We start from the raw sequence: 14,068 nt of genomic DNA on the forward strand, positions 1-14,068 counted from the left end.
TAATACACTTCTTTTGAAATTATGGTTGAATCTCATTATGTCTATGAGACGGTTCTTGCATTTTCATAGATTAAGCTCAGCATTTCTTGGAAAGGAAGTCTATCACTTAGGATTCTACTTAAGCTCATTGCTCACATTATAAAACTGTTTATGAAAGATGTGCATCTTAGTTTGGTGCCATTGGCGGCCTTATGAAAGATGTGCATCTTAGTTTGGTGCCATTGGCGGCCTTTGATCCACCTGTATAAATCTTTGCCAAATTTAGGAAGATGTTATTAAGCTAAATGTTGATTTCGACCTTCAAGTTTGGATACCCTTTCATTATTATTGTTATTAACGTGATTGGCCACATTGGACCACTTGAGTCATTCCATGTTCATTTTCTCTTTGAAGATTGGACTATTTACTTCCTGCGCTCAGCACAGTAATTTTTCATTTGTTCCAAACACAATTTTCATAACTCATCTGAAATCTCTACCGGTCTTCTGTGCACCATTTCTGCCAAAAATTTATGATTCATAAGGAGAGTGTTAATTTTGTTTTTGTTCTCTGTATCAGTAATTCTAAGTCTGACTGCTTCAAGATCCCACTGAATTTCTTTGACCTACTGCCTTCTGTCTTCCTGTCTTCTTCCTGAGACTTCTCATCACTAGTTGTTTAAAATCCTGTTGTCAGGCAGTTGTAAGACGTGAAAGAAATATGAGATTCTTTTCTTCTTCATTGTGCTGGTGATTGGGTCAATCTCACAATAGACAGTTTCATTAGGGAGGATTCTCCAGACTCCATCAACCTGGTGTTTTTTATTGATGCATGTTCTGACAATCCTTCGGTCAGTCTTGAGGAGTTGATCAGTTCTTCTTTCATTTTTAATTTGGGACAGTTTCGCAAGCATAAGTTGCTTCCTGAAGAGTTACAGTTTTGTAATGTTGGATCTTAGTGTCTATTGACAGGCATTTCTCATTATATGTTGACCAGGTTAGAAAGTTTTTTCATATTTAATTGCGTAGGCTTCCGCGGCCAGAGTCAGTTGACATAAAAGTTTTCTGGGTTTGGTACCGCGTCATAATGTAAAAACTACTGCTGCTATGGAAAAGCCAACATTTCGGCTATGATTGCAGCGGCCTTCTTCTGGGTCTAATGGTGCGTTCTAGCTATGCTACGGCGAAGATAATTTGAAAGACGCAGGCTGCGATTAAGGATTCGAGAATTGACGCTGACACAGCCAAGGGTCTTATTCCCAGAGTACCAGTCTCTCCTAGAATTTACGGTGTTCCAGAGATACATAAGGAAAGTTGTCCTTTGAGGCCAATAGTGAATGGGATCAATTCGCCTACTTACAATTTGGCAAAGTACCTAGCCTGCAAACTAAGACGTCTAGTTGGCAAGACAGACTCTTATGTGAAGAACTCGACACACTTTATAGAACGCCTAAAGGGAGAAACAATTTTACCTACGGACATCATGGTCAGCTTTGATGTGAAATCACTATTTACGAACATGCCAGTAGATGAAACTATCCACATCCTTCAGGAGCATGTCCCGCCAGACATATGCGACCTGGTTGAGTTGTGCCTGACTTCAACCTACTTCAAATGGCAAGGAAAATACTATGAGCAGACAGACGGCTTAGCAATGGGGTCTCCCCTATCTTCACTGGCAGCCGACATATTCATGGAAGCCTTTGAAGCAACGGCCCTCGGTTCAGCTCCTTTACGACCACGTTGCTGATTTAGATACATGGGCGACACGTTTGCTATATAGCCTCATGGTGAAACGGAGCTACACAAGTTCCACGAATATTTGGACAGTATGCATGGGAAGATACAGCTCATGCTGGAAGTAGAAAAGAATGGTGCTATCCCATTTCTAGATGTCGAAGTGTACAGGAGAACGAAGGGCAGACTGGGGCACAGAGTATATCGTAAGCCTACACATACTGACAGGTATCCGCACGCCCAATCCTACCACCACCCAGCGCAGAAGAACTCTGTCATCCGCTCTTTGGCAATCCACGCGCAGTGCCTAAGAGATGCTCAAAACAGCACACCTGAGCTTAAAAGGTTACGCACAATGTTTTTAGCTAATGGCTACAGCCATAAGTCGATAAACACAGCCTTGTCGACGAACACAAGCAAGAAAGATAAGCAGGAAGTAGACAAACTGCAGCAAACAGTACACTTACCCTATGTGAAAAACGTTACTGACCGAATGGGCAAACACCTTCACTGCGTTGGGGTGCAACCTGTCTTCTATAGTGGTCGTAGGATCCAGGATGTGCTAGGCTCCACCAAGGACAAGGTGGATGCATTACACACTGCAGGTGTTTACAAGGTGGAATGCGAATTTGAAGAGGCATACATCGGCGAGACTGGTAGGCCAATAGCAACGCGCATTTGGGAGCACGAGGGTTATATTCATCTAGGGCAACACAACAAATCTGCAGTGGCAGAACATCACCATGACTGCAGAAAAGAAATAAAATTCAGCAAAGCCTGTGTGTTGGCCAAGCAGCCAATTGTGACGAAACGCAAAATCAGAGAGGTCATTGAAATACTTAAACACCCGAACAACATGAACAGGGAGGATGGACTCAGGCTTGCCCCATCTTGGATGCCAGCAATCGGAGCCCAACAGACCGCACTGTCAATACGAGGCACGAGCACTACTGGCGAGTAACTGCCGCCGCGCGGCCGACGTCCAGCAGTTGGTAAACAGCAGCAAACTTCTCATTCGACGGTGGCCACCAATCATGGTACATAACACAAGAGCCAATGGAAAACAGAGGCCACGTTCTCCCCCCACCGCAATAACCTATCGAAATAAAGTTCCCTCTCCTTCTTCCTTACGTGACCAATAAACTAACTACCTTTTTAAAATTATGACGTAATGGCATGTGCAGTGAACACTAACAACAAAATATAAAGGACACTGCATAGCTAGAACGCACCATTAGAAGGCCGCTGAAATCGTGGCTGAAACGTTGGCTTTTCCATAGCAGCAGTAGTTTTTACATTATGTCGCGGTACCAAACCCAGAAAACTTTTATGTCGACTTTTTTCATATTGTTGGTTCTATGTATCCATTTTGCTTTCTCACCCAAGTTGTGTAAAATGATTTCTCCAAGGTATTTAAATTGTAGAACTACGTTGATTGCTTGATTGTTTATGAAGATTTCATCTATGTAAAGAGGTTTCATGGACATGGTTTCAGTTTTCTCAAAGGATATTTGTAATCCTATTGGAGACTCTTTTATATTGTACACTATTATCGAAGATCAGCACATTTTCATTCTATTCATTCATTTGGACTAGAAATTCTGACAGACTTCGTGTCTTATTTTCATAGAAGGTCCATCATTCAAGAGGTTTAAAAATCAGAAGCTTTCTTCTATTTCCAGTGACATAGTTGCATTTTTCAGTGTCTTATCATTTCTTTAATCAGTTGATTTAAGGGCATCCTGTCTGTGAGATTTCCTACAGTGTGAATTTAATCTTAAGTTTTTCCCTTCTGATAATGTTGGTTCCCCCATCTCAACAAAGAAATCATTCATAGTTGTGGCTAGCAAGGTTCAGTATCTTTGAATATAGTGGTACTGAAGTCTATACTGTTTAGATATTGAATTTGTAGCCCTTTCATGGGAAAATGCATCTATAATCCAAGACTGACCTCATAAGAATTGTATACAAAGTGAGCAGGGTTTTTGAGTGAGCTGCACACCATGTGCTCGTCACATGCCAGTGCATTCATCTTTGCCCTGGCTTAGAAGACATATCATTTATGTGAGATTTCCACATTGAGCTTCAGCCAGTTCTCATGCCCATAAACTTAGCTTGACCCCTAAATGGGACACTTATTCCACCAAGACACCTAATATCTAGGTAATGCAGAACTCTACTTTGCATAAAAATAGCTGCAGATGCTTTTTCTGGAGTTATCCTCAGACTAGGCTCCTTCAGCAAATTCTATAGGTTGATACAGCATGGTCTTTTGTTGTTTCATTGGAATAAGCTGTTGAATACAGGCATGCATCATCAGTGAATTGTAAGGTAGATACTGTTGTGGCGTAGAAAGACATCCACGCCACAGAAGTAGCCGAAAGGCACGTGTTTAGCAGGCAAGTTATAGGTCTGTAACAGGATACGTAATGAATGTTATAAAGAAAAGTGCGTAGCTTCTGGAATACTTAACTTTATTCCATCCTTGGTACATCGCTATTGACGATATAAGCAAGACTCCATAGATACATGCAATGTTACTAATGGCGCCTTGCTAGGTAGTAGCCATGGACTTAGCTGAAGGCTATTCTAACTATTGGCTCGGCTAATGAGCGAGGCTTCGTCCGTGTAGTCGCTAGCAAAGTCGTCCGTACAACTGGGGCGAGTGCTAGTCCGTATCTCGAGACCTGCCTTGTGGTGGCGCTCGGTCTGCGATCACACAGTGGCGACACGCGGGTCCGACATGTACTAATGGACCGCGGCCGATTTAAAGCTACCACCTAGCAAGTGTGGTGTCTGGCGGTGACACCACAGATACTCTTAGTGAGAAACATTTCTCAAGGTGTTTCTTATACACTATGTATGTGAGGGGATTTAGTTTGGCTTCTTGTAGAAGACCACTGTACTTAACACAGTGTATTCTTTCTGAAAGCACAGATTAATTCCACAGACGAGTAGGTGGTAATTTGTATGAAGCAAGCTTTCTTTCAGATACTGTGATTTTCACACTGTCATAAGTTCTGTGTATATCACAGAACGTCAAAAACAAGAAACATTTATTCATGAAGGTCCACTAAACATCAGTTGTCAAAATCCCCATGTTATCAAGAGCACTCTTTTTTTCTGAAATATAAACTGGGTCTTGAAGAGAACATGACTTCTCTCCATCTACCGTTCTAATATATTTTTAACCATTCTTTCAAGCATCTTGGATGGAGATCAGTCTGTAGGACAAAGGGTTAAGAGGAGCTTTGTTTGATTTTTAAAAAAATAGGAATTACAATACGTGTTGTCCAATTTTTCTGCATTGGGTCGCTCACATTTTACAACCTTCATTGTGTAGAAAGTGCCTCAGATGGCAAGTTTTGGATCATGCTATAATGCATCCGATTGATATCTGGTGCTGTGTTGGGTGAATTTACGAAAGTATCAATTATTATTCTGTAAAAGGGGTACAAAACTCATGTTCTCTTTTGCTACCTTGAAAGTAAACATCTTCATTACAAATTGAAGCTGACAATTCTACCCACAAACAGCGCTAACCAAGGCATTTGTCTCTTAATGAATTCTCTATTTGATTTCCCACATCTAAAGTGTCTATCTTCTGTAAGACCTTTGTCATGCTGGTATCTTTCTTTCATAACAACTCACAGTACTGAATTGAGTTTTTCAACCCACGTGTCTCAAAACATCTTTATTTTATTTTTTTACATTCATTCACTTGTAATGCGAGAACTTTTCTACCATTGGTGTCTTTCTATATTGCTTTTCTACAATTCCATTTAGCTGTGGGGTTTGTTTACTGATAGTTACATCTGATTTTCATAGATACAGAACAATTATCTTAGTGTGGTGTACTTGCCACATAAACATTATACTGTTCTGTAAGTAGACCATAGTATTAGGTCTAATGTAGGTTTTCCTTCACCAGGAGCCATAACCATTGTTGGAAACCATTATTCATAACTGTTAGCAATTTATTACCCAAGAACACAAGGACAGTGTCGCCCGTTCTGCCATTATACGTACAGCCCCAGCTGATGGTGTCAGTGTTATAATCTCCACATAACATACATGTTGGTCTATTTCTTGAAACAAAGCCTCTCAATGATCCATGTTTACCACAATTCTTAGTTGAATGCACAATGATAAAAAAAAAGATATTAGCAGACTTCCTAATTCAAGCCCAAAAGCCACAGCTTGGAATAGAAGATTAAGCAAATATAAGGCTATTCTGTGATGGATTATACAGCTACTCCTCCTCCTCTTCCATTCTCTTTGTCAACTCTGTATGTAGAGTAGGCTTTGCATAAGAATTATTTGGTTGGAACCATATTTCTGATACTCCTGCAGCTGCCAGGCAGCTTTGTGACAACTGTCTCATTATTATTTTTTTTTAATTTTTTTTTTTTATAGACAGGATCCACTGTTCCACTGTAAAATGTTAAATAAACAGATTATGAATCGTTAATTTTTTAAATGAGGGCTGTATGTCTCCTTCAATTTGTATTTGTTCTGTCCAATAAAGTACTAAATCGCGTACTTTTTCAGCCAGCATATCAATGAAACGCCGAATAGGTTCACTACGTCGTTCTAATCTGGAGAGCGTGTTTTATCTGGGAGTGCATTACCAAAACTGCCTCTTGGGTCATTTAACAACTGATGTGGATAGTTATAGTCTCATTGATCCCTTCTTTTGCTGGGCATACATGTGTTTCCTGTTCATAATTCATGAACCATGGACCTTGCCGTTGGTGGGGAGGCTTGTGTGCCTCAGCGATACAGATGGCTGTACCGTAGGTGCAACCACAACGGAGGGGTATCTGTTGAGAGGCCAGACAAACGTGTGGTTCCTGAAGAGGGGCAGCAGCCTTTTCAGTAGTTGCAGGGGCACCAGTCTGGATGATTGACTGATCTGGCCCTGTAACAATAACCAAAACGGCCTTGCTGTGCTGGTACTGCGAACGGCTGAAAGCAAGGGGAAACTAGAGCCCTAATTTTTCCTGAGGGCATGCAGCTTTACTGTATGGTTAAATGATGATGGCATCCTCTTGGGTAAAATATTCCGGAGGTAAAATAGTCCCCCATTCGGATCTCCGGGCGGGGACTACTCAAGAGGACGTCGTTATCAGGAGAAAGAAAACTGGCGTTCTACGGATCGGAGCGTGGAATGTCAGATCCCTTAATCGAGCAGGTAGGTTAGAAATTTAAAAAAGGAAATGAATAGGTTAAAGTTAGATATAGTGGGAATTAGTGACATTCGGTGGCAGGAGGAACAAGACTTTTGGTCAGGTAAATACAGGGTTGTAAATACAGAATCAAATAGGGGTAATGCAGGAGTAGGTTTAATAATGAATAAAAAAATAGGAGTGCGGGTAAGCTACTACAAACAGCATAGTGAACGCATTATTGTGGCCAAGATAGACACGAAGCCCACGCCTACTACAGTAGTACAAGTTTATATGTCAACTAGCTCTGCAGATGATGAAGAAACTGATGAAATGTATGATGAGATAAAAGAAATTATTTAGGTAGTGAAGGGGGACAAAAATTTAATAGTCATGGGTGACTGGAATTTGAGTGTAGGAAAAGAGAGAAGGAAACATAGTAGGTGGATATGGATTGGGGGTAAGAAATGAAAGAGGAAGCCATCTGGTAGAATTTTGCACAGAGCAGAACTTAATCATAGCTAACACTTCAAGAATCATAAAAGAAGGTTGTATACATGGAAGAATCCCGGAGATACTAAAAGGTATCAGATAGATTATATAATGGTAAGACAGAGATTTAGGAACCATGTTTTAAATTGTAAGACAATTCCAGGGGCAGATGTGGACCCTGATCACAATCTATTGGTTATGACCTGTAGATTAAAACTGAAGAAACTGCAAAAAGGTGGGAATTTAAGGAGATGGGACCTGGATAAACTAAAAGAACCAGAGGTTGTACAGAGTTTTGGGGAGAGCATAAGGGAACAATTGACAGCAATGGGGGAAAGAGTAGAAGAAGAATGGGTAGCTCTGAGGGATGAAGTAGTGAAGGCTGCAGAGGATCAAGTAGGTACAAAGATGAGGGTTAGTAGAACTCCTTGGGTAACAGAAGAAATGTTGAATTTAATTGCTGAAAGGAGAAAATATAAAAAAGCAGTGAATGAAGCAGGCAAAAAGGAATACAAATGTCTCAAAAATGAGATCGACAGGAAGTGCAAAATGGCTAAGCAGGGATGGCTAGATGACAAATGTAAGGATGTAGAGGCTTATCTCACTAGGGGTAAGATAGATACTGCCTACAGGAAAATTAAAGAGACCTTTGCAGAAAAGAGAACCATTTGTATGAATATCAAGAGCTCAGATGGAAACTCAGTTCTAACTAAAGAAGGGAAAGCAGAAAGGTGGAAGGAGTATATAGAGGGTCTATACAAGGGCAATGTACTTGAGGACAATACTATGGAAATGGAAGAGAATGTAGATGAAGATGAAATGGGAGATACGATACTGCATGAAGAGTTTGACAGAGCACTGAAAGACCTAAGTCGAAACAAGGCCCCGGGAGTAGACAACATTCCATTAGAACTACTGACGGCCTTGGCAGAGCCAGTCCTGACAAAACTACCATCTGGTGAGCAAGATGTATGAGACAGGCGAAATACCCTCAGACTTCAACAAGAATATAATAATTCCAATCCCAAAGAAAGCAGGTGCTGACAGATGTGAAAATTACCGAACTATCAGTTTAATAAGTCACAGCTGCAAAATACTAATGCATATTCTTTACAGACGAATGGAAAAACTGGTAGAAGCCGACCTCGGGGAAGATCAGTTTGGATTCTGTAGAAATATTGGAACACGTGAGGCAATACTGACCTTACGACTTATCTTAGAAGAAAGATTAAGGAAAGGCAAACCTACGTTTCTAGCATATGTAGACTTAGAGAAATCTTTTGACAATGTTGACTGGAATACTCTCTTTCAAATTCTAAAGGTGGCAGGGGTAAAATACAGGGAGCGAAAGGCTATTTACAATTTGTACAGAAATCAGATGGCAGTTATAAGAGTTGAGGGGCATGAAAGGGAAGCAGTGGTTGGGAAGGGAGTGAGACAGGGTTGCAGCCTCTCCCAATGTTATTCAATCTCTATATTGAGCAAGCAGTAAAGGAAACAAAAGAAAAATTCGGAGTAGGTATTAAAATCCATGGAGAAGAAATAAAAACTTTGAGGTTCGCCGATGACATTGTAATTCTGTCAGAGACAGCAAAGGACTTGGAAGAGCAGTTGAAGGGAATGGACAGTGTCTTGAAAGGAGGATATAAGATGAACATCAACAAAAGCAAAACAAGGATAATGGAATGTAGTCAAATTAAGTCAGGTGATGCTGAGGGAATTAGATTAGGAAATGAGACACTTAAAGTAGTGAAGGAGTTTTGCTATTTGGGGAGTAAAGTAAATGATGGTGGTCGAAGTAGAGAAGGTATAAAATGTAGACTGGCAATGGCAAGAAAATTGTTTCTGAAGAAGAGAAATTGGTTAACATCGAGTATAGCTTTAAGTGTCAGGAAGTCGTTTCTGAAAGTATTTGTATGGAAGTGAAACATGGATGATAAATAGTTTGGACAGGAAGAGAATAGAAGCTTTCGAAATGTGGTGCTACAGAAGAATGCTGAAGATCAGATGTGTAGATCACATAACTAATGAGGAGGTATTGAATAGAATTGGGGAGAAGAGGTGTTTGTGGCACAACTTGATGAGAAGAAGGGACCGGTTGGTAGGACATGTTCTGAGGCATCAAGGTATCACAAATTTAGCATTGGAGGGCAGCGTGGAGGGTAAAAATCGTAGAGGGAGACCAAGAGATGAATACACTAAGCAGATTCAGAAGGATGTAGGTTGCAGTAGGTACTGGGAGATGAAGAAACTTGCACAGGATAGAGTAGCATGGAGAGCCGCATCAAACCAGTCTCAGGACTGAAGACCACAACAACAACAATTCAGCACTATCAATTTGGGGCAGGGTGAGGGGGGGAGGGGGAGGGATCATCAGTTTGTTGACATGTCATACATATAATGCTGACTCATTCTGGAAGCCTCAACAGTCTTTTTTGTTTCCAGTGCAGTTCTTGATACAGGGAAAGGGGGAGGAGGGGCTGTGATTCACTTATATTTTCATTTTTGTATGTCCATATTGTTGAATTTGAGGTACATTAATATTTTCAGATGCAGGGAAAGAATGAACAGCCTAAGATTATGTTGCATTGCATACATCATTCTCAGCTCTTTTAAAGCTCCAGTTGTTTTATGGCGCTGTTTCATTAGCTTGTTTCCTAAACTGAAAGACTTCCTTTTTTGTGTGTTAGTTCACATCCCTTATCACAATGTATACAGTCATCGTGGCACTGCTCCACAGTACGTTGACAGCCACATCGACAGAAATGATACTGACTGTGGCAAGTTATATGCCATAACACAAACACTAAAAACATTGTTTCACTCTTGGAACATATGGAGTAAATCCACAGTGCACGCTATGAATGTAAACAATCTGCAGAAGGATTTGAGTGTCAAAAGTCAGGAAACAGATCCACAAATTTATAACATGACATACATTACTAGGGACATGTTTCGTCTTTCGTATCACTTTGATGATACAAACATAGGATGGCATTATTATTATTTATTTCTAATTTCTGTTACCAGTCACTTTTTTATTTTATGTTTAATCTAATATGTTAGATTAAACATATAGATTAAACACATAGATTAATCTAACATGTTAGATTAAACAGGTGATGCTGAGGGAATTAGATTAGGAAATGAGACACTTAAAGTAGTGAAGGAGTTTTGCTATTTGGGGAGTAAAGTAAATGATGGTGGTCTAATATGTTAGATTAAACATATAGATTAAACACACAGATTAATCTAACATGTTAGATTAAACATAAAATAAAAAAATGACTGGTAGCAGAAATTAGAAATAAATAATTATCCCACACAGTCATGGTTCACAAACATAGCCATTATGGCCGAGAATAATTAGGATGGCATTGCTTCCATAATTACTGCCTTGGAAAATTCTGTACAGACCCCTCAAATTACTCCTTGTTTCAACACCCTGTGATTTGTGATATAAGTCTCAAAATTCTGCTCAGATAGCACTTTTGAATGTACTAAATAATTTGCAGTTGCTGGAAAGCTGGCTTGGTCAAGTTATTTGCGTGACTATCAGAGGTTGATGTCGAGGTAGTAACTATGCCAGGTATTGCCAATGATCTGGCCACAGTAACGGCAAAAGTTGGTATCACTCAGACTGGATACAAACAGGGGAGCTGACTTATAAAAAAATATTGGAGGCCCCATATTGGGGCTTTTGCCCCGGGAAATTTTCTAAATTTTAGATGAAAAATAGTGAGTTTTGAAGGTTTTTGAGCATTTTAGAGTCATAAGATCAACATGAGAAACCCAAAACCTGGACTCTCGATAACTCAACACTCCGGGAAACTCGACAAGCCTGACACATTTTTTGGCTTTGAAAAAAGAAACAAAACATAAACACGCACGGTATTTTTGTAAAAAGCTAATTTAATTTACAGTAATAGTCATGCTTATATACTATTACCAGAGCAGTAAATATATAGCTCTGAAAAGACTGGAATTATATTTAAGTAAATTCTAAACTATCATTAAAAGAATAAAACATAAAATATTGCTGTCACACAGTAATAACACTTCGATTAATAAGTGAAATAGCTAATTTAAGCTTACTTTGAATAGGGCTCAGGGCTCATTAAATAACAACATTATCTCAAAGTGAATGCTTTAATACAGAGTATGCCTAATACTTTCAGTCAAAAAGTTTGTAAATGGCGGGTTTTAAATGGGTCTTATATCAAAAAAATATTTAAGTATTTGAAAATAACTAATACAGAACTATAGTAATATACTAATACAGTACTAAACTAGCACTAATATTTCGAAACTTAAAATTTAACATTATGTATGTATTTGATTCTCTATTTTATAAAGATTTTTAATATTGCTCTAAATGCCATTATTAGGGCTAGAGTGTCTTTAGAAAGGTGCAAATGTCGACGTCTGACTGGATTACTGAATATGAAGTCGTTGGTGACTGGTCGGATATCCAATTCATCCAAAACATCTCGGTGGGCATGAAGAACAGCCAAGTTGTTGAATCGCTTCTGTCCCATTGTTGATCAGAGATATGACTTCAGACGGTTTTTAAGACCAGTTGTTTTTTATTAGTGATATCGGCTAACATATTCCAGTCTCTCAATGCCTAGGTCATTTTTGAAAAACCCAGTTGATTTTTCGAAATTTCTTTCACCTCTGTTTACTAAAACCAAACACTTTTGTTCAACTACAATGACCTGTGTCACTCCAGCTGAAGCAAACCGCTCAGTAATCCAAGATTGCACCGTTTCACAAACTTCAATGTAAATAGCTTTGTAGTGTTCCTTTGAGCTTTTGAAAGTGTGTGGTGAGCTGGCTTAGTTGTTTTCATACTTCTTTGATACACTTCGATTCCAAGGAAGCGAAGGATCATCAACTTGTGAAGGTTTTTCTTTTAAACACAATTCCCAAAAGTGTTCAAAATTATCACGCCTTCCATTCAATATGCAAATCAAGCCCTCATATATTTTTTCCAGATCAGCAACATTTCGATGACGGCATTGAATTTTTGCATTGACATCTTCTACTGGGTTCATTGCATGACAATAAAGACGTAAAAAGAAACAAGTCTTGAATTGTAACATTGATTTAAGGTAGCCTGCACGTTTGTAACCTGCTTCTGTTTTGTCCTCTGCAGAAAATGTTTCAAAAAACTCCAGAAGTTCTTCAAAGTTTTTCAATATTCTCAAGATACTAGAAGCTCGCATAGTCCATCGAGTAGAGAAAAGGAGTAGTAGGCTCCCATCCTTTTGTTGAATTCCCTTAAGCTGTTTATTAAGTCCTTGGCTAAAGCCGTAATATCCCTCATAGATGTAAGATGGCGGAGACTGTCTACAACTGCCAAGTCTCAACTTTAAGCAGTGCAGTGCACATAACGTGCTTTTGGTTGTATGTCAAAAACTAGCTTTTTTAGGCCTTTGAACTTACGTCTCATATTCGAGGCACCACCATAGCACTATCCTCTTAAGTTATACATTGACAAGTCAAGATGAGCAAAGAGGTCTTTTAAAATATGAAACAGAGTTTGTGATTCAGTTTTGGGGGTCTCCTATAAGCCAATAAAGTCTTTGTTGATGATTAAGGAAATACAAAATGACACTTGTTCATGAATCGAAGAATCACTTGTTCCGTCAACCATAATAGAAAAATGTTCAATCTTCTTGATTGAAGCCAATACCTTCCTCAACACAGACTTTCCTAGTAGATCAATGATCTCATTTTGAATATCATGGGATGTCCACTTATACCCCGAACATGCTAACCAATCTTTAAACTCAGGTATGTCATTCTTTCAGAGTTCCAACAAATGAAAAAAAATTTGAGTTTACATCTTCATGCCCTCTAATTGCTTGTTGGTATAGAAATTGCACGATAGTAAAAATTGTCTCAAGAGCTGAACGGCACTTCTTCATATCACTAACTGTTCATTCAATTGGGAGGCCACACTTCGGTTAGTGATAGAATTTAGTTTCAGAACACCTTCTTTACGCATAAACGTATTTTCATGAAGACGGAATTTTTCCAAAGCCTTTCTCTTGTTAGAAAAACCTACAGAAGTAAATGCATCTTTTTTTGAAGAAAATTGAGATTTTTAGCGTCTGCCTCTATGTAGGTTTTGCAAAAAACTTTTTCGGTAGATGCTTCATATTCTAGCCACGTATATTTGATCAACCAATACTTCTGAAATGATCTTCCCTTACCGGACTGTCCAGATTTCGGCTGTGAATGGTTCTCGCCTGAAGACAACGAAGCAATGGACGACATAATAATTGTTGGAGGTTGACTTTCAGTATCATCAACTTCCAAGTGTGTCTTTTTCGTAACAAATTTATCCATTTCAAGCTTAATTCACAATACACTAAGTTGGAAAACCTCTGCAGCATGCACTGAACGAAACTGTCCACACTGAATAACTGCGACAGCAGAGTGGGCTTTATATAGCCGCGGCGTCGTTATGTCTCGAAGCATCAAGGCGCCGCGAGGCGGAGGGTTCCAGGCGCTTCTACACTGCGGACACTGCAACGGCCCCCTCCCCCCCCCCCCCCCCGCCCCCGGTGCACACTTTACACTGCACAGTACGCAGGCGACACAGCCATCTATACAAGAAATGCGAACCAGGACCTGGACATCCATAGGCTACAAAGTGTTTTAGATGACACAGAAACTTGGGCC

Source organism: Schistocerca piceifrons, chromosome 4 (genome assembly GCF_021461385.2).
Source record: "Schistocerca piceifrons isolate TAMUIC-IGC-003096 chromosome 4, iqSchPice1.1, whole genome shotgun sequence".
NCBI lineage: Eukaryota > Metazoa > Arthropoda > Insecta > Orthoptera > Acrididae > Schistocerca > Schistocerca piceifrons.